We start from the raw sequence: 21,331 nt of genomic DNA, 5'->3' as shown, positions 1-21,331 counted from the left end.
AGTCTTAGCGTATGAATCTCAAGTCAAACAAACAGTCAGTAACTCTATTACATAGGTTTTTCCGACCATGTTCTGATGATATTATACTTCATTTTTTGTTATTCAGTCTTCTTTTTCCAGCTTCAGAGAACTGATAAAACTGGGTCATTTCAACTTCTGACTTACAAAACATTTTGCAGCTTTGGTCTATTGTCTTCTTGACAGCTGTGATTCACTGCATTCATGTAACAGTCATGGTTCCTTCCATTGCCTCTAACTGATTCAAAATACATTAGCTAGACTCATTCCTGGGACAAAGAAAAAAAAACATCACCTCTTGGTTCTTGTTAGAGTTTGTATTGATTTTAATTGGCCCCAAATATCTCTCAAAATGACTGAACTGGTATGTTTTCTTCCCGACCCCTGAGATCCAGAGATAAAGCTCAGCTAACTATTCCCAGATTAAACTTTATCACAAAGGAAGATTCGGCTTTTTCCATTAGAACTCCAACCTTATGGAAGTCTTTGCCCATTCATGTCAGGCAACACAGCATCTCTAGTTACCTTCACGTACCTCTTTAAAAATTTCATTTTTTTTGAGGGCTGCCCTTTGATTTGTTTCTATTCTAAACTGCACCATATTTATTTCAGGTTGTGTTACTGAAGCACTATATAATATTTGCTTAGAAAAGTATTATATAAATCAAGTTTTATGCTATTATCATTATTTTTTGATTAGCATTTTCTATTAAGTAAACTCTAAAGATATTTCCACACCACTGTTAAATCTGCTAGAGAATTTCTCACATGTTTTATGAAAAAGGACAGTCTGGTTTTACCCATGAAGCTACAATCTGTTCAAAAAAAAAGAAAAAAAAAAGAAAGAACAAAAAAGATGATTGTAAATGGCATATAGAAACACACAGAAACACTTTCATTGCACTAAAACATAATGTAATCCTGTTTTCAGTCTAATTCAAGGTAATTGTGGACCACCCACCGAGGGATACGAGTAAATCTCTTTACAGGCTTCTGGGGTGATTTGTGCAGTCTTAACAAACATGGCATTTCACTGTTGATGCTGTCACATAACACAGATCTAACATTCTTGACACACAGCATGCTGAAGAGAGTTCAGACAAAGAGACGCTAAGACACACTCACACACAGACTTCTAAATCACATGATACTCAGTGCAAGGCATTTTCCTTGGATCCTATTAGATCTGGGGATGTTCTTCATATAAACCTAGCACATAAAATAAGGGAATTTGTGTTTTGAAAATTATCTCTTCACGGTAACAATATTTCTTGGCAATAAATCTTATGCCATTGGAAAGCCAGTTAATTGACATTTATAAGGAAAAACATATGTGGGATTTACTAAGTATGTGGGTTGCACCCATGAAAAACTCTTCTCTGTCAATGCTAAACAGCTTTTTCTGCTATTAACTCCTGTTTTGAACTTCTGTTACCTAAGGTTAGGGCTGGGCGATTAATCGATAAAATCGATAAATCGAATTTTTCATTTCTGGAGATTAATTTTTTTGAAAATCGGGATTTTTTTCCATAGTTAGTTAGCAGCAGACTTAGCCCTCCCTCCACACCAGAACGGTGTTTGTCTGACAGATTTTCAGTAAAGTGACCCTTCACTCACGCCTGGGATTTAGCTGTACGTATAACTGCAGTGAGAAATGCTGCAAACCCTTGTTAAGAGACAACCTTCATCAGGGGAATTATTCCTGCAGTGGATGCTGTATGATAAGGATCCAGATGGAAAGAGATCACGGATGCATTGTGTCACATATTTCAATGTAAGATATGAAGTCGTTTATATGGTGGAAGAGCTATGACATTTTATGCTTTATTTTTGCTAGCATTCATCTATATAAACAAATGAATGTTTTAATAAATTTATTTATGTTTTGTAAAAGAAAAGGAAAAAAAATCGGAAATCGGATTTGGTTATAAAAAATCGGAGATTTTATTTTTAGGCCATATCGCCCAGCCCTACCTAAGGTGCTGCAAACTGATGCCTAATTGGCTGCACCTGTGGTCATGTGGGGACTGTAGGGACAAAGCATGGAGAAAATGTGGAAAATAGTATTCCGACTGCTCCCCTAGTATTCCGCCCTCACTGGAAAAACAAGTCTTGTTGTCACTGGAGCCAATCTAACTCCAGAGAGATATGGAGATGAGATTCTGCAGCCAGTGACAATCCCATATCTCCACAGTCTGGGACCAACCCCCATTCTCCAAACACTCCCCACAGAGCAGGGGTTATCAGAGAGTACCTCCAGAATTTGAGAGTGGAGAGGATGGAATGACACACATGTAGTCCAGACCTCAACTCCATTAAACACTAATGGGATCAGTTTGGTCATGCTGTTCAAGTTCAAGTGGCTGACACAACCACATTGGATGACTAGTAACAAATCCTGAGTAAAGAATGGGATGCCATCCCACAGCAGTGTCTGACCAACCTGGAGACTAGCATGAGGAGGAGATGCCAAGCTGTTGTTACTCTGTGTAATTCTTCCACGTGCTACTGAGGTTCTTGTCAAATGAATAAATAGTTAAATTACCAATATGTCATGTTTCTTCAGACTTCAATCATCCAATCCAGTAAATGGCACCAAACAGGAGTCAATAGCAGAATAAGTTGTTTGAAATTAACAGAGAAGATTTTGCACATTTTTCGTGGGCATAACCCACATGTTCAAATACTAGATATAGTGACTTGATTAAATTTGGCTTAAACAAGGGCAGCATTTAACAAGAGCAAGTTTGTGCCTGTCTACATCTTTTACATCTTTCCCTCTCCGGTAAATCTTCTGGACTGGCAGGCATTATGCCCTCGCCCTTTCAATTTGATGGAGCTGGACGGGGTCCAGGTCAGGGGTCGTGTGGGTGCCTGGCTGATGACCTAGTGGACAGACGTTGCTGGAATGAGCATGCCTTGCATTCTCAAGCAGTGACGGGGGAATTCAGATGAAACACATTGTGCAGGAGGCAACTTTAGCCCACCACAAAATGAAGACTAGCTCTTTGTGTCAGTCCACTGAGCTTTGTGGTCAGCTATTCAAAGAAAAACAGGCCACAGAATTTACTGTGTGAACACAACGCATATACAAAGAAAATTAAAGAATATAGACTAAAAATATTAACATCTTTAAAGCCAGATACTCCAAATATACTTGTGTTAAATTTAAAGTTTTAATTTAATTCAAACTACTGACAGTAAAGAAGATTGTGGTTTCTGATGGCTCACAATTTCACTTAGTTTTTTAATTAAATAAAATCAACATCATTGCACCATACAGCTGTTATTACTCCGCATTTCAAAGCTAAAGATCTTATACACAGATAAGATGACTGATAAGATTAAGAGCTGTGCCAACGATATGAAATGATATGAATCATCCAGTCTTCTAAGTGGGTGCAGCTGAAGCGTTGAGAAATGTGTGCCTGAAGATATTTGTGGTCTGTTCCATAATTTTATTGGTAGAGGTGAGTGAGGCAGTAAGTGTATATGGAAACTTTTTTTTTATCTGGGTTATGTATTTATCAGATGTTCATTAAGTAGTTTCTTGTTGCTAGATCTCATAAAAGAGTGCTATTTTATTTTATGTTGATATTTCAATCTGAAAAAGGAAAAAATACAATTAAGTAAATAAGTAAAAGCAAGTAGAATATTCAGAAGGTGTGTGGTATGTTTAAAATGAATTGGAAGTTTGCTTTGAAGAGTCTGGTGGGATTTCTCTGAATCTGAGCTAGCATTGACTTCTCCTGATAAACTTAACAGGGCTGCAATTAATCTCCTTAAGCTGTTTAGTTAGTGGCAAAAATCATGTGATGGATGTAAAACAAAACTCTCTTGAAGGGGCAACCTAATTTCTGAGCAGCATTAGCCTTAGCTTTGGTGTCCTGAAATCCCACAATGCCTTGTGTTCCTCACAATGCTGAAACTGCACATCTATCCTCTCTATCAACTAGATTGGTTCAAGTTCTGTACGGTGGGTGTTAAGGGTGTCACTATGAAGCTCTTACTCTGAAGATTTTCTGAACATTCAATACAAATTTTCATTTTCCAGCTAGGTTGTAATGACCAAGGTGACAATCTCAGCTCATTTCATAGTCACACATCAGATAAGTCAACATTATCACTTGGTAGCATGGTTGTAACCATCCACACAGACACATCTGGAACATCTGACTCCTCTTCTAGGTTGGGGACGATAAAAAGAGCCCCTTTTTTGGAATTCAGCTAAAAGCTGTCATTTTTTCCTTTCCTTCATATAGCTGAGGGATGTTTTACTATGCCACCTGGAAACTTCTATGTAAGAGAGATATTCTTAAAAGCCTTAAAAGTTCCTAAATATGGTGCAAAGCATACGTTGTTATATTGCTTCTGGAAAACTGAGCTGTTACAGGGAAAAGATGCTGGTAATAACTAGGAGTGTGCATGTGTAACTGCACTGTGTAATCTTATCTGTGGTTTTATACGTCAATGACTTTGAGGACTTGGTCCTTGCTTGTGATTACTTTGCTGCTGAAGGTTTGGCTTTTGCTGCTGGAGCCTCAAAGCGAAGACCCAAGTACATGCAGCATTTAATGTAAGATATACTGAAAAATAAATGATGTCATGATAAATGTTGACAACAAAATATACAATGCTAAAGCTACACTAATGTCTTTTAAACAGAAATTCAGAGCTAGCATTAATATATTCCATATGTTTTCCCCTCGAGGCCTCAAAAGTGGTTCCAGCTAGGATTTCCATTCCTTAATATGAAAAGCTGCTTTTACTTTTCTTCTGCGTTCCATTGTTCTTTGTTACAAGGGCATCTCTTACAAGCCTTGAGTGTTGGAGGTATGGAACCTCTGGCGATGTGGGTGCATGCTAATGGAAACCAATTGACCCAAACCTCAGTCTGAGTCTACTCATTTGGTATTTCTTATTTGCCAAATTAAAGAAAGACTAAAAGTCTGTGTCTCCACGATAGGTGAATTTAAAGAAGCTAAATCTTGTAAGCTGCAGAAGTCCAGACCTGAATTCTACCCTGTTTCATCGGTATATGTGGAAAGCACTGTTGCAGATGCGGGCAGTCTGTTTACAGACTTGAACTATTTGCTTGTCTGTTGATAAGATCATTTGGATTTTATTTCCTGTTGTAGCAAATCCAAGGGGGCCACACAATGTGACTCCAGTAGCCTTGTGTGTCTCTATGTGTTAGATTTAATCCATCTGATCCACTCAATTTATAATGTTGCATTTTTAACTGAGGACACCCAGAGTTAAAATTGATTTGAGATTAAAAAAAACTATTGAAACAATCTAAGTGAGACAGAAACTAGCCAGAACAAAGGACAAATTCTCTGACAAAAAGTTACTTGTTTTATAGTGACTATAAAATATTGAGGTTACACAAAATACAACCATAAAAATCAAAGAGCAGAACTGTGGGAGATGAAAAAAATCGTATCAATTTCTTTGAAAAGTATCTCATATCCTGCAGGGATAGACATAACTATATCGACAGGAGGTACAAGACACAGGTCTGGGGACCATGAATAACGGTTAGAACAAATGGTTCTGGTCTCTATAAATAATTTCTTATTCATAACAACCACACAGAGGACAGACTTGAATCTAATTCACCTATTTAAATTGTACGTTATTTAGATAAAGGTTGTATTTTTAACTATAGCTTCAGTGCTGACCAATGCACATGCCATTTGGCTTTAAGTGCTAAAATATGCAGCACCAAACATTATTAAAAGTGGTGTTGTATGCGCTGCCCTCCATCAAATGACTGACAGATACTCATGCCTCAGTACCAGTCATCCTGAAACATTTAGAGATATCCATCAGGTCTCTGATGTGCATGGCAGAGCAGCCTGCCTGGATATAGTTTCCTCAACAGTCATGTTGGGTCAGGTAATAAAATCAACCTATTTTCCACTGTACAATCTGGCCTCTTCCTCCACAGAACTCCCCAAGAACATAAAAAACACATGCTGAGGTAAACTGTTGAGGTTAAACCAGACTCACTTGCTTGGTGTGGCTTGATGTGTGTGGGCAAGAGAAAGACGCTTGTTTGAGTTACTGCTAACACGTTCCACCTGCATCAGTTGTGCATGTTTGCATGCGTGCATACAACTCAATTACAATTTGTTTGATTTTTTAGCATCTTTGTGATCATGCAGGAGAAATGTCCACCCATGTGTGCTTTAGCATTCCTGCTCGAGGCAAGTGCTCACAATTTACTTTTGCACCTCGGAGAATAAGTCATGATAAATAATAGCTCTTGAAAATGGGCACAGAGCCACAAAGCAGGAATGGCTCCTTGTTTAGAGCAACAGATTTTCCTTTTGTTGATTAAATCTGTTTAAAATGACGTTATAAAGCAGGGCAACAAGAATCAAGACAAACTTTTGGATGACCGCTTTCTCCTTTGTTCCTAGTCATGTTTTTGTTATAATTAAAGGAAGGTGTTACACTGCATGCTGTTATATAGCTGAGGCATCTATCACTGATACTCTACCTCTCAGGTTGGCTGTGGGAACGCAACAAGATTACAGTTTACAAACTATATCCACACCCTAACCGTCCTGTCCCGACCCACACCCGTTGGTGGAACCGAAGCTTAATAGGCCAAGAACCTCTAACATAATACCAGTTTTGACACCAAGCCTATTCCCAGAGCTGTGACTCTGGCAGGAAACAATGCCAGCTGCCACATAAAAGTTTACAGGGTTCCCTCTGGGTCTTAGTTACAGTTAAACTACAGTATTTTGAGAAATTTGCTGGATAGATTTAACTTGTATCTGCAAAGGTAAAAGGCTGAAAAGTTTAAGTTTTAGATCTATCCTGGTCATAGCTAGACCTTATCGGACTCACTTTCAAATGTCTTTAGAAGTTAGACTGGGTCATGCATATTGAGTTTGTTGGGTTAGTTTTAGATCATATGTTTTTCAGATAATTAAAAACAATACAATAACAAGCTGTTGATATGACAGTAAAAACGCTGTAATGCTGGTGTTGACATATCTGTGCCTGGTTCAAATTTTATCTTCAGTATTTTTTGGATGCACACATCCCCAATTATTTTCTGTGCCTCTTCCAAGATTTCCCAACACACTCGCCTATTAAAGCATAGTTTGGGTATAACTCTGCAGGAGTGGCATTATAAAAAGTACTTTTAGGGAGGAGAGGAAACTGGAACTTTAACTAGAGAGGCCAGAGTTCATTCCACCCAGTTGTTTAAGAAAAGGCCCTGGGGCAAAGCTGACCTTTACTTCTTTCAGCCTCCATCTATCTACCTCACAATGTACAAAGGTTAATTACTCTTATATGATGCTGTGGAGATTTAACCAACCTTTTTTCAGGATGTTTAATTAGACAGAGGTAAGGATGGAGCTGAGGGATAAAAAAAAAGAGATTTACACGATTTACACGATTTATTTTAGTATAGAGTTTTATAGTGGAGCATTATCTGCTGCAGAGGTGTAACACCACAGACATCCCCGAGGTCATAATTTTAACTTCATGAAATCATTCAGGGTAAGTTTCTATTAAAAGGCATTGCAGGGCTCTTTGAAATGGTGTTGTCGGAGGTGGAGAGTTAGCGTATCATTTGTACATCACCATTTAGCAGACAGAAAATGGAAGCTTAATAATATAATGCGGTGGACAGGGTCTGCAGCTAAACATATTTATGTATACATCCCAAATATACTTTAAGAAAAATCAAGAAGCAATTTGGGGTCTACACTGTATTAGGAATCCTTTTACAGCAAATATATATATATATATATATATATATATATATATATATATATATATATATATATATATATATGCAGAAAAAATTTAGTTCAGCTCTTAAATTATTCTGCAATTCCCAAATTAGATCTGGCCAGTTTTAATTTCTCTCCTGGACGTACAAAAAAAAAAAAAACAACATAAATGCTTCGGTCCAAACTATTAAAGTCTATCTAACCCTCTTTATGAACACTTAAACTCAAAGTTTATCTTACCAAAAGAGTTTCAGGGCTGTAATAACAATTTCCAGAAAAAATAAAAATAAAAAAGAGGAAACATGGAAAAACAGTTTCCAACTGCTTAAACTGAGTCCTCCCACAAAGCTCCCTGAGTTTTAGAAGAAAATAATTGATCTGTTTCCTCCCTTTTTTTTCTATTATGAATTGCCATTTCATGATGAGCAGTGTTACCTAATGACATACTTGGGCCTAATGGAGATATTCAGTGTGGAGTTTTGGATTAGAAAAATTGCTGGCATCAATCATCTGCAGTAATCTGGAGAGACGAAAATGCTCCAGTCACTGAAATAAGGTCTTTTCACTGAGTCACAGCTCAGATAACAGGATGCCCCCAAGGGAGGACAGGAAATCCCCACCAATCTGGATGGAAAAAAAAACACCACCAGACCTGCCTACACAAAGTTTTCTGGATAGTTTGACCAACACCACAATAACAAGAGGAATGCTGTTTATTAGAGTATTAGACACATGAAGGAATTAGTGTATAAACAGAGGGAGCTGATTAGAAGAGCTGAAGGAATAAGTAATGTGTGTGTGGGGGTGGCTCCAAAAATGTGACTCCACAAATGGAGGGCGACCATGTTTCCTCCCTGTTCACAGCTGCCTCACACTGAGTCCCTGAGAAAGAAACCACGGCCCCCTCCTTCCTTGTCTTGTCTTCCTTCCCCTGTTCACCCAGGACAGAGATGTGACACTTCAACCAGCTATGCTGCCTCCAGCCACAACTGCTAATCCAGTTAACTTCCTTATTTACTGACTAGAAATGTCCCAGTGACAGCTCTTTTACCAGCTTTGGTTACTAACTGCAATGCCATGAGTTCCTGTGATCTGTGTGTGGTACTGAGAGGCAAAGAGTTTTTTTTTTTTTTTTTTTGTAAGGGAACAGACAAAAAACTAAAATCAGTCGTAAAAACCTTTTTTTTTTTTTTTTTTTTTTCCTCCCCCCCAGTGTCAGTATTCTTCACGTCAGTGGAAAAACTGACTCGCGTGTTGGATTTGGTAACTCAAGGAGATATATAAGCTCCAGAAAGAATGTTTTAGTGGAATAAAACATAGTATTTGCAAAACAGGGGTAATTCCCAAAGTACAGTGCCTAAATTACAAAGCAGGAGATGACTGGTATGTGTTATAACTTTCACTGAACAGTCCACAGAGGTATGTATTCATACTTACATGGGTGTGAGTGCTGGAATAAGCTGGTTGTGGGGTAGTTAATTATACCTCATGTAGACATTCCTACATAGGCAGGATAACCAAGGATGAAGGATTGTTTGGAGTGTAAATTTCAGCACTAGGCCATGACAGCTGCAAGTGGTGAGACTAACAAAACAAAACAAAACAAAGGGTTCACCTGCTTATCTTGCAGGACTCGAAATAAACCAGGCTTTTAACACATGACAATTTTCCATTTGGGTGTAATGCCTGCTCTTTCTACCCTATGAGGATGTACAGATCACTTCACAAGAGGACATTTTTGTATTTATAGTTCCGCCGCCTTGATTTATTTGTGTAATGGAAGAGCTGCTGCAAATCACCCTCTGCAGAGTTGACAGCACATGAGAATTTGCTTGCTTTCACTTTTTTTTTTTTTTTTTTTTTGCAGCTTATTGCTTTGATTTTGTTTGTTAGTTTGTCTGGAACAAGCTTTTGTTTCCATACTTGCTCATACATAATTAGCTGCTGCAGAGCTTAAATAACTCTCTGTATATGTCTGATGAGAATCTGGCACAACAGTGCTCATGTTCTATTTGAATAACACTAATTCACATAAACTCATTCTGAACTGGCAGCAACATGATATCTAAAGCCAAGACGGTGCTTGTGCATCCCATTACTGAACCTCTTGGCCATGCTTTTCACACCGCAGAAGCAGCAGGACCTGAAGCCTCCTACCAGTTGTCAGTAAACAAAACCTCACTGCCTCCTCCTGCAACCGCAGCCAGACTATACTGTAAAAGCATGGAAAACATGAATGGCCAAGACTTCACTGTATGTATGTTTTTGTTGGCTGTGATGGTGCGTCTGTGAGTGGAGGCCCACACAGAGCTAAATAGTGAGGGAACAGGGAGGATGAAGAGGCTGCTTCATCCAGGGAGCATCATCAGAGAAAAAAAAGTAATGAAAAATATTGTAAAAACAAGCTTTTTGAAAAATTTACCCAGTAGGGAAAACCTGCTGTTTATGACAGCAATACCAGCATTAGCCTGATGTACAGAATATGAAGCTGTCAAGCGCGGGTAACATACTGCCACTCATAAAACTAAGGGAATATCACTTCAGAGAAGCTAATCTAGAATACTAACAATCTGCTGAAACACTTTCAGACTCAAACCATGTATGACAGCAGGCAGTTTTATACTATCCAAGACAAAGATGATGTCATGAAGCTGTATCTGTAGATTATTACAGTGGCTATACTGTACAGACTTGTTCCACTCTTTCATCCACATTCCACTCTCTCATAGGGAATTAATCACTCTTATTCTCAGAATGACACATTCTCAATTCCGTTTCCCCCCCCAAACCATGTAAAAATTCCTTTTTGATGAAGAGATGCTCAATAAGCCAGCAAGCCACAGAACAGCCACCCTGTCATTGCTTCTGTTTGTATCCCCACTGCTGCTTAGAAACAGGCCCAGAAGGTGAGCTCCTGTGCTCTGCACCATTAATCTGTGGTCCATTGTGTCAGGAGGTAGCAACAAAACCTTGGAAGGCATGTTTCACTACAGACATTCAGCAGATAATGAGACGTGGTTTGGTTTGCGAGAACTGCAGTTAAAGAAGGGAATTCAGTTAATTACAGAACACTTATGGTTAAATCCGGCTGTGCCAGGGAACATCACCCTTGTACAAACATATGCCAAGACATGAACAAGTGAGATATTCTTGGGGCTTATAATTATCAAAAAACACTCTGACGACAGCTTTATATAGACCAGTAAAAGAAAACACGCTTCGCTTTTTTTTCTTTTACAAGAAACACGAGGTTGGCCAGTAAAACCACATGAAAGGGAATATCTGTAAATTTCTATACGTCAGCACTCTGAGGGTCCATGGAAAAAATGCACAGCCCTCTGAGGAAGTCAAGTGAAGTCAAATGAATGTCTGCTCAGTATCTAGTATCTTTGTAGACAAGAAACTGATTTAGTATTTAGGTGAAGGAGCAGAGTTTCTAACTCATAATAACCAATACGGAAATCTAATTTGGCCATGAAGCTGTACATAAAAGATGCAACAGAATTAGATACAAACAACATGGGGATTCAAAGACTTGCCTAAAACCACTTTCTAATGTGGAGGGGTTGAGGATAAAATTGTCAATCTTCCAACTGGAGGATGACTCCGTTACCTTCTGTCAATGCTGAATCCATAAAAGAACACAAATGAATAATGTTTGGTTATTCTTCGTGTAGAAATATCATAGTTGGCATTGAGCTGTTCCATGTTTGGAATAAATGATGGCAACCTACCCTACAATCCTTTTGTCCACTAAGTACAAAACATGGCAACAGTTTAGACTACTGCAGAGTGGGTCAGGACAGCGTGAGATGGCTTTGGCCTTGCTGAAGCCAACACTACAAGTATTCTGCTTGTCAAATTAAGAATCCGATCAAGTCTATTTAATGGTCATGTTAATCCACTAAGCAACAATACTAAAGGATAATCTGTTTCATTCACATTTCTATAAAGTAGAGCTGTCACAGTACACAGAAATGTACATTTTCCTGTATGAGGTTAATATAAAAAAACTATTTTTCTTGTTTTAATATGGCATCTGGATCAACATTTGCTCTTGCTTTGCAACCAAATATCTGGAGTGTTGCTCTAGGTCAGTGGTTCCCAACCTAATTTCCTTGGGGACCCCCTTCATGCAAATACTAAAAAGCGATGGTCCCACCCCATGCCAAAACTATTCTTGGTTTTGTGCTTTTAAAAGTGAGATTCTCACCATAAATAATGTATTCTGGCTGAGTCCTGTTCTTTGATGAAGCCTAAGTTAAAATAACAACATATAATGTCTCCTTTTTCTTAAAATAGGGACAATGTGTGGACACTAATCACAGTGGCTCTGAATGTTCAAATCCTTGGGGACTCCCGGTGCTTTTGGGGGACCCCTTGGGGGTCCAGGACCCCAGGGTGGGAACCACTGCTCTAGTTTAACCTTAGTTATCTTCAGTTATTAAAGAGGTAAAAAAAATATATAATTAACAGAATTTTTTAAATTATCTTTATATCTATCATCTAAAAAAAGACTTACAGCTGGTCAATAAATACAATTCCTTCACATTTTTATTTCACCCCATCATGTCAACCTGAAACAGTTTTTCTCCCCCATCTTTATTTTTTTAAGAGCCTCTTACAGGTCAGTAATATCCACCATGAGTGTAAAAATAAAACTTAGGGCTTCGGCAAAAAGGAACCAGAGACATTTTGTGGATAAGCAGCAAAACAATACAAACCCCATGTTATACAAAGCAGCTAGTGAGGGTTACATTGGATACTCTCAGCGTGGATGCCAAACAGTCTCTGAACTTCTTTTCTGTGGAGCTGAGTGAATCTTTGGCTTCAGCTGCGTCATGTTGTTTATGATTACAGCAGGAGGAAGAGTTTATTTTCCCGTATCCCTCTGTCTTCCCACGTCTGATGATTGCATCTGCATGTAGACACTACAGAGCACTGGTGCCTTCCCCCTTATTGAATACATGTGGTCAGCTGCAGACCTAGAGTTGTTTTTTCTCAGAATTAAAGCTGGATCCAAACTATTACATTCTTAAAGGGAATAGAAGGATGGGGCGGCATGGCCACTGGGTGAAGTTGACAAGCTCTGAATGTTTTAGACTTCCAAATCTTCATTATAATGACCCATTGCTAAACTGGCAAACAAAGCCGAACATAAACAAAAGCAGAGGCCAACAGTAAAAAGCTGTTATAAAATAAACTACAACTTGAAAATGGAACAACATCTGGCAGCTCTATGGTTTTGATTTGGCCTCAAACATTTTAGTAAATCATTTTGCATTTTCTTCAGCACACAGTGTATCAGCCACATCTCCTGTGTAGGATGGTTTAACCTTTCTCATGATGGACCATTTAACCAGAGGACAAGTAAAACTTTGGTTATCTATTTGGTAGATTAATAATTATATTAGAACTTTAAACATAATATCAATACAATTATAAAGCTTTTATTATAGCTAAAATTTGTTTCCAGTTTATTAGATTTTTCTGATGTATAAAAGGCATGATGTATGTGTCAGATCATTTATAATCATTGTGTCATTCAGAAATTTTACTTGCGTTCAACTCTCTCACACCAGTCTTTGCTGCATGCTTTCACCCCCTTGCTGCTGGTTTATTGCAGTGGAGGGACCACCATGAATCCTTTTCTTAGAGAGCTGAGGGTCCTCTTACAGCCTCCCTTGTTTACAGATCTAAGAAGTGTGAGCCAGTGGTTAGAAAGAACAGCTACAAGCCAATACTGACCTTACAACATGTTGCAGGCCCACATTAGTTGAGTTATATTTAATAAATAAGAATTATTTACCAAAATAACTATGTGCAGACACGATTTGAGCAAACTTTTAGATGATCATGTTGTTTTGAACACTTATTTGCCAAATCAATATAATGTCAAGGATTTTCAGCTGTGATTAAATCCTGCAACACTTTTTGTCCCATTAGTCAGCTCAGCTAATCTTTAACACAAGAGAGGAGCTGGCCTTCAGTGTTTGGCAGATGATACACGCCTGCTGCTCTGGGTACATCCTGAATTCACAAAGAAAGGTTTTTTTAAGGACATTTGGCTCATGGTGCAACACACACCCTGTATAATCAAATTTAATCATCATCTACCCATGCAAATGTTGGGAGCCCGAATCTACTTAAAACACTTATTTATCTTAAAAACATTTATATTTTTTCTGCTAATTATTCAAATTAGTCAAAGTTAATACTTAAGTTATGAAACAGATCAATGAAATAAAATTAATTATTTTTAAAAGCATCATTTTTCACAAATGATGCAGAACAAACCAAAGTATTCAAAGCAGGAGTATTTGAGAGCCATGATGTCACAGCTCATTACCTGACCAAGAGATGACATAATGTGTGACCAAAAGCAAAACAAATAAAAGTTATCAACCTCACTCCTCTTCTCCATTCTTGTCACTCCACTTTGATGAAGTGGGCAGGCCAGCATGAGGCTCCTTGAGTCTAACTCACTGTTATTAGCTGCAATACAGAGATTTGAACCAGATGTGGAGATACAGCGAGGTCGGTGTCAAGCAGGGGTCGGGTCAGCATAGGATGATGAAAGCTACTCTGTCTTGTTTTCTAGACAGGTGTAAAACTACCCTTTCAAGGAGATACTGATGTCCAAAGACAGATATAAGCAGGTTTCATAGCAGCAGTGGATAACAGTGGGAAATCCTGGCGTTATGCACTGCTAAGATGAATTATTCTTTGGCAGGCGGACATCAGAGGAAGGAAGAATGAAGAGGCTGTGTACAAATTGGAGCCAGAGATGGTTTTCGGTGCCAGCTGCTAAACTTGGTAATGTGTAGCGCGGTGTGGAGTCAGACAGCTGTGAGAAGAATCATCTGTAGTTGAATATTTATTATTTAAGTCAGACAGAATGTGGCTGAGATACATTTCTGATCTAGCCTGTTTGATTAGAAAAATATCTGGCAGCAATCTGAATCTGTACCAGTCTAACACACGAGGCAAATGTGAACCATGCAGCATGCCCACCATGCTAAATAAGAGCTTCTTCTTTAGTGCCTGTGTGAGTCATCAACCCTGCAGACTGACCACAGCAGAGTGAGGCTAGATAAACAATCAGCACCTCAAAATGAAATTTACAGGAAACAGCTGTGGGGTCAAAAAGGCAAACAAACTGCCCCCAAAATATGGTGGCATGTTTCTCACTTGAAAGGACTACAGGAACACTGTATCTGGTAAATGATCCATGCAGAAAGGTGAAAATGTGATGTTTAAAATAGGCTCTGAACTGTTTAAAGTCAGACCAAGTTAACCTGTTAACTGACATTAACAGACCACGCCTCTGAAAAACTGGTGAGACTTTAAAAAAAGATTTTTTTATCATTTTACCTGACTAGAAAAAAAGAAATTCAGCCTTTGTTTACATTGCAGGCAAAATAGCCCTAAATCAGGCTTTTTGCCCACATGTAACCCATATCTGATTTTTTATGGCAGTCTGAACACACAAATCCAAATTCCTACTTCCATATGTGGCCCTAAAGCAGATACATATCTGATTTTTATCAAAGCAACCTCAGTCGGAATAGTCATGTTGCATGTCATCCAACTTATACCTCATTTAAAAGAGACAGACGTCACAATTCTGCACCAGAGGAGGCATGACATGCAAACGCAGTGTGCCGTGTGTGACATCAAGTCTTCTTCTGCAACATTGGAAATAATCATGAGCATTCCTCCAGTGTGAACATAGCCTTAGAGTTTAAAGAAAGTGAGAGACTCTGTTTACATATTGTTTCACAGCAGTTACATTATAAAATACAAATAAATCCACACCTCCACAAAACTGCCAGGGAAGATGCATGTGGAAGTTAATGTCTCCCTTCGTGAGTGTGATGCTGTGTGTTGGTCTGAAAGAAATCTGAGCTGAATGCAACATTTTATGGTCATAAAACCTGCACACTGTCATTAGCTGCGGTCAAAGGCTGCAACCTAAAAATGTCATGAGCACAATGAACTAAAAACAAATGGAGATCCCATCAGAGGGCAGAAAAAATTGATTAGAACACATAATGAAGAGGGATAACGTCGAGTTATATGCAGTTTTTAGAGATATTCTGCTTGATTTGTTGTTGATGACAAATAGATAAACAGCATCATGTAAAGCTAAATTACATCAGATTTTAAATAATAACTTATGACAAATACGTAACAAATAAGGAACTGAGCGCCCTAAATTTAAAGACCAATTAACATAATTTTCTTCAAATATGCAAACACTTTCTTGTATTTTCACAACAGTGTTCAGTGTCCTATTTTTTCTGGTTTCCCCTTCAAAGTTAGGCTCTTAGTCTATGAAATATTCTGCTGTAAACAAAAGCAACTCAATTGCTCAAACACCATTTATAGTTCAGAGTTGTCAAGTATGAGCAGCGACGTGGAAATAAGACATCTGAGCTTGTTTGAATTTAAAAAAGGGGTTTAAATCTGTGCTAACAGTCCCCTCAAAGCCAAAAAATGTGTTTACACTGACGATAATTAACTATTACATATTGCGAAATAACAGTTTGGTAAAAAGTCAATTTACAACACCGATAGACAGCAATAAGAATCATCTACAAGTCCAGACTCATCCTCTCTGTCCCATCGTCAGGAATGACAACCAAGTAAAGCTTTCTTAAATACTTTTCTGGAAAAAATCTGCTCACTTGTCAAACACATGAAAAGTTCATGCAAACAGATTATTCAAGCTTGTTTTGTGGGCATCATACTTGTCAGAGACGAACATCTCCTGGGTCAACTGGGAAAGAAACAACTTTTCCTTGTGTTAAAGAGGAATAAAGATAAGACAAAGATGGAGGTTTTTTTTCATCCTAGGCTCAGTTCCCCCAGGGAGACTTTATCCAGACTGATAACATAAAAAACAATAAACACACAACACAAACATACTATTAACAAACCTAATCTTCAGCGGCAACAACTAAAAACAGACATGTCCGTCTTAATGCTGGGATTCTTAGTCCAAATCCATCCATGCGGTGATCCTCCATTGTAAGGAATGCACTGTAGCCACAATGCAGTCACTGTCATGCACATCCTAGTTAATCAAGAATGAGTGTTTGGAAGTTGAATCAAAGTCATCTTGTTTACTATCAGCTCCTGCTTGTAGTCGGTCTGTTGTTCAGTTTGGACTAAACTACACTTTCACAGATACCAGAGCTTAACAAAGTCACCTCCAGGCCTCTAACCATCATAACAACCAATGCCGTGCTTGATGTTTAACCAGCCTTCTGCACCATCCTCTACTGCAGCCACTTAATTGTTAATCAGGCTGAGTGGAATATAGGTGCCACATCAAGCTCCCACATTCCTGTGTGTGAGCTATCAACTCAGAAACAGTCATGCATAAAAACCTTTGGTACAGCCAAGTGCCACAATATCTGAGCGTCTGGGCAAACCATTGCATTCTCAGTTAAAGCAGCAAATGAACAGTAGTGCAAGTGAATGACAAAAATAATAAATCTTCAATTTCAACTGGAGAAATATCTCTGGACTATCCTTTTTTTTTTAACTACTAACAGAACAACACAGGTTTTTTTTTGTTTTTTTTTGCTTTAAAACTGGCAGCTCAAGCTGCAAGAAATACAGGAACTTGAAATTTCCAATTTCTGTCAAGGAAAAATATAAAGAAATGTAACCAGAAAATGAAATCCCCACTCAGTATTCCACATCAGTTTTCTTTACTAAGACTTCTGCATTTTACACCATGTCCCAAAATGTTAGTAGACAAGCTTCATCCACTTTACTCAATATTTACTCTTTTCTTTGATGTTCAGTTTATTCATAAGCCATCACAGATGCCACACAATCACACACAGATTATGTACAGATTAAGTAAATAAAATAAAATAAAATGTCACATTTTAAGGTGCTGTGGGTGGGTTACAAGCTGTCCTGATCCTCAACAGAACATGACAGTAATCTTTATCTTTTCATCTGTTGGCAAAAAAAAAGGATCATTTTGAAAATGTGAAATTATTTAGCTTAATTTTGCAATCTGTTTTAGGATCAGTGCGGTAAATAACTGCTTCCCCCAAACTTGTACCTTTAAATTGAAGACAACTGAATAAAGGTTATCAAAAAGTTAGATTGAAATTCATACTTGGTATACAGCATCTTGTTGCATCCTTATGAGCAACTTTAACCATCACTAACTTTCTCTGGATGTTTTCAATGAGACACAAAACTGCTAATCTGAGTAAATTTCTGCAGTCATCTGCTTCTGCACTGCTTCTCTTCCCCTTCCAGGCTCCAGTCGCTCTCCAAACTGGATGACCACAAAACCACCGAGTGGATACATCTAACACATGAATCTAACTTGGCGGCGAATCACCTCCCTGCCTCTAAGCTAATGGCAGCGTTGCTTTCTTTAACCACTCCAAAGTCAGAACCCACTTTCTGAGCATCTGAACCCCTTCAGTTCACTTATAATGAGCAGCAGATGCAAAAACATCCAAACAAACACTCACTGCTCAGCCGATACTAAATAGCTTTTTATTTTCTAAAGGTCCAACATTCCTCACAGAGGTTCAAACTGATGTGGAAGTTGGAAACTGGAAACAGACTTTCATCCCCGCAGGGCGGCTTCTGCTTATGTTTTGTTAATTCTGTCCATTTTTTCCAGTTTAGGCCATTGCACAGTCTGCACACACACCAAACCTTGTCAACTAAGTCAGCAGATTTTATCTAACCACACAGCTTCTAAGGTGAGGAAGGTTGTATATGAGCCACAACCTGCCTGCACTGTTGTAATCAAAACAGTAAAAAAAAACAAAAAAAACAAAAAAAAAAACCCACTTTCAAATCCTCAGGAGGATTCAGTGTATCCTGACAAACAAAATGATGAATAAATGGTTGAACTGCTAACAGTCCCCATGATGAGTCAAATTAATTTCTGAATTCCTGCAAAATCGTCCACATTTTTCACCATCCTTGCTTCTCAACCTCTACAGTATGAAACATTAACTCTGACAGCTCCCATCTGCTCTCAGAACAGGGGTTAAACTGTGCACACAGCAGGGTCATTACACAACATCAGCAACTCCTGTCATTACTGCTAATCTGCATCTCATAGCTGCTGGCTGTCAACTGAAGCGAATTCTGAGACCAGCATTATTATGGCCTGAAAATATGAAGTGTAATGTGTCACGACCTCAATGCATACATAAAAACCTCACAACAGTGAAAGCAGCTGTTTATAGGCATTGCTTGGAAGTTTGTAAATACTTGGTGGATGGGTTGAGAGATGAGGACATATTTTCCATTCAGGATTATAATGGACAATTATCTGGCACAGTTAAACATACAGTATGTGTAACTTGAGGTTTAGGGTTTTGGGACTGTGAGGAGAAATAACATCCAAACTCTACACAGACTACTACAGAGATCTGACCAGGATTGAAACCAGAAACTCGGAACCAATTCTCTGAGGTGACAGTACTAACCACTACCATGCAGCCCTGCATAATAAATAGTTACATTAAACATAAAACTATAAATGAGCCTTAATTTCATAGCTAACTTCTTGGAACAGCATATGAGATTAATCAGAGTAAAAAATAAAGCAACTGGAGATAAAAATCTCTTCTTGCTCCTGAGGAAAGTTCAGCATCTTTCATCATTCTGCAGCTGGAACAAGACCTGGCCTCCCCCTGGCAGCTACAGACGACTCTTTTTAAAAACCTGCGAAAAGTGGCACACCTCTCTTTTTATAGAAAAGCAAACAGACAACAACAGGAAAATAAAATATTTGCTGGGGTAGATGATGGGTGAGAGGGGATGTACGCAAGAGCCTGAGAGAGGAGAACAGTTGATGACTGTGCAGCAACTTCTAACAAGCCCAATGGTAGCATTATGCCAGAGACTGTAAAATAGAGGGTGTGTGATGCTGGAATGTTAAATACTAGGGGAATGTTATTTATTTTCATAAATACCAACAAACACTCCCTTAACAACATGCATGTGAGTATACAGTCAGTGTTTACTGTACGTACCCACGGGTTTGAGTGCAGATTGGTCTGTTAAGAGGGTGATCTGAGGAGCTCTACATGTTTATAATGAACTGTCTTGAGTTCAGTATCAGCACTCTTCGCTGACTGACACACTGTCATGTCTTCAGCTCATAAAGACGTCAACAAACCTGGAAAAGTAATAAAACACGGATATTGCTCCTAAAGTAAAGATCTAAATCTAAAGATCAATGGAAACTCTGCTTTGTTGTGACTAAAAAAAAAAAAAAGAATGAAAGCATAAGATGCCATTTCTTCTTCCAAACACATGCTAGTTAAATCATAATTCTCTTTACAAAAAGATGAGTAATATTTTTACAAGTGGGCACACATCTGTGTCTAAGACTGTGTCTTTGCTCATGTCTAGACAAGAAAGTGGACTTTTATGAATGAGCTCAGCACTTAATCGTTCACTGCTGATTCAGACGAAATGGAGAAACCATTTGTCCACAGACTCTAACAAGACTGATAGACTTCCTTTCACCTCTGAGCCGTGGAACATATGTGTCATCACCCGGGCATGCGAGCCGTGGTCTGCAGTCAGCAGTAGTGGAAGTCGTCTGAGTCTCAGGCTCTTGTGAGGAGATGATGCCAGTTTCCCAGCTGAGTGCAAACTGAGTTAAATGACACTCTAACTGCTGAGTTAATCTTTTAAATGCTCTATTACTGTTACATTTATAACTGAGCGTGCGGCTCACATCTTGTCAAGGCTGTGGTCACACATCGTGTTGTATGCCAGCAGGTTGAATCTTGAGCCCTTTTTATCTGTTACATGCTGGTTTGGAGACTTTATTTCTGTTGTTTATACACTTTATTTTTCTTTCTCATAAAACATAGCAACAAAAACCTGTCACACCGCTACTGATACCACACACAAATGAAGACATCCGTAAGTGTTTAAAGTTTGGTGAAGCCTTGTGTACCCTCAGTAATTATCCTGAGAATACAGTAGACGGAACTAAATGACTTGCTCTTGAGGGTACACACAACACAAAGACTCACACAAAACATCTGAATGAGTGCTTACATTCTGTTCCCAGCTCTCCTGTTTTATCTCTCTTGGACTGTTCCCACGCCTTGTACTCACCAAAAACCCAACCTAAAGACAAATCTCAAGGGAAACTGCTTTAGAAATGTGTGTGAATGTTGAGTAAATGTAATGTCTAACGAAAAAGCTGATGAAATGAAAAAGAAGTAAAAGGGAATTTGTAGCTTGAGTTCACTTTCAGGTGAACTTGGGGTTACTTTTGCCAAGTGTGTATCTACCAAAGTGGATGTAGGACGAAGCAGAAAAGAGAGAAAAAGGGGAACCCACAAATGTTTGTTCAAGAATAACACTGCTTACAGAGGAAACAAAAAACAAAGGACTTGTTGTGAACTAAGGGCTTAATCAAGTGCACAGTCATCCAAAATGAGGAATTTAGCTCCTGTTGTTTTTTTTTGTTTTTTTTTAATGAGTGTGCAGAAGCACTCAGAGTAAAGAACTCTGCCAAGCCTTAG

The 21,331-nt window shown here is 38.5% G+C and overlaps 1 protein-coding gene across 1 annotated transcript in view; it reads right to left on the bottom strand.

Moving 5' to 3' along the window:
* p3h2 (prolyl 3-hydroxylase 2) overlaps positions 1-21,331 on the bottom strand; it is a 50,611-nt gene that overhangs the window by 27,787 nt on the left and 1,493 nt on the right. The window lies entirely within an intron of this gene.

The sequence above is a fragment of the Melanotaenia boesemani genome, chromosome 14 (assembly GCF_017639745.1).
Source record: "Melanotaenia boesemani isolate fMelBoe1 chromosome 14, fMelBoe1.pri, whole genome shotgun sequence".
Classification (NCBI taxonomy): domain Eukaryota; kingdom Metazoa; phylum Chordata; class Actinopteri; order Atheriniformes; family Melanotaeniidae; genus Melanotaenia; species Melanotaenia boesemani.
Note: the sequence above shows the minus strand (reverse complement) of the source record. Positions and strands in the feature narration are given on the sequence as shown.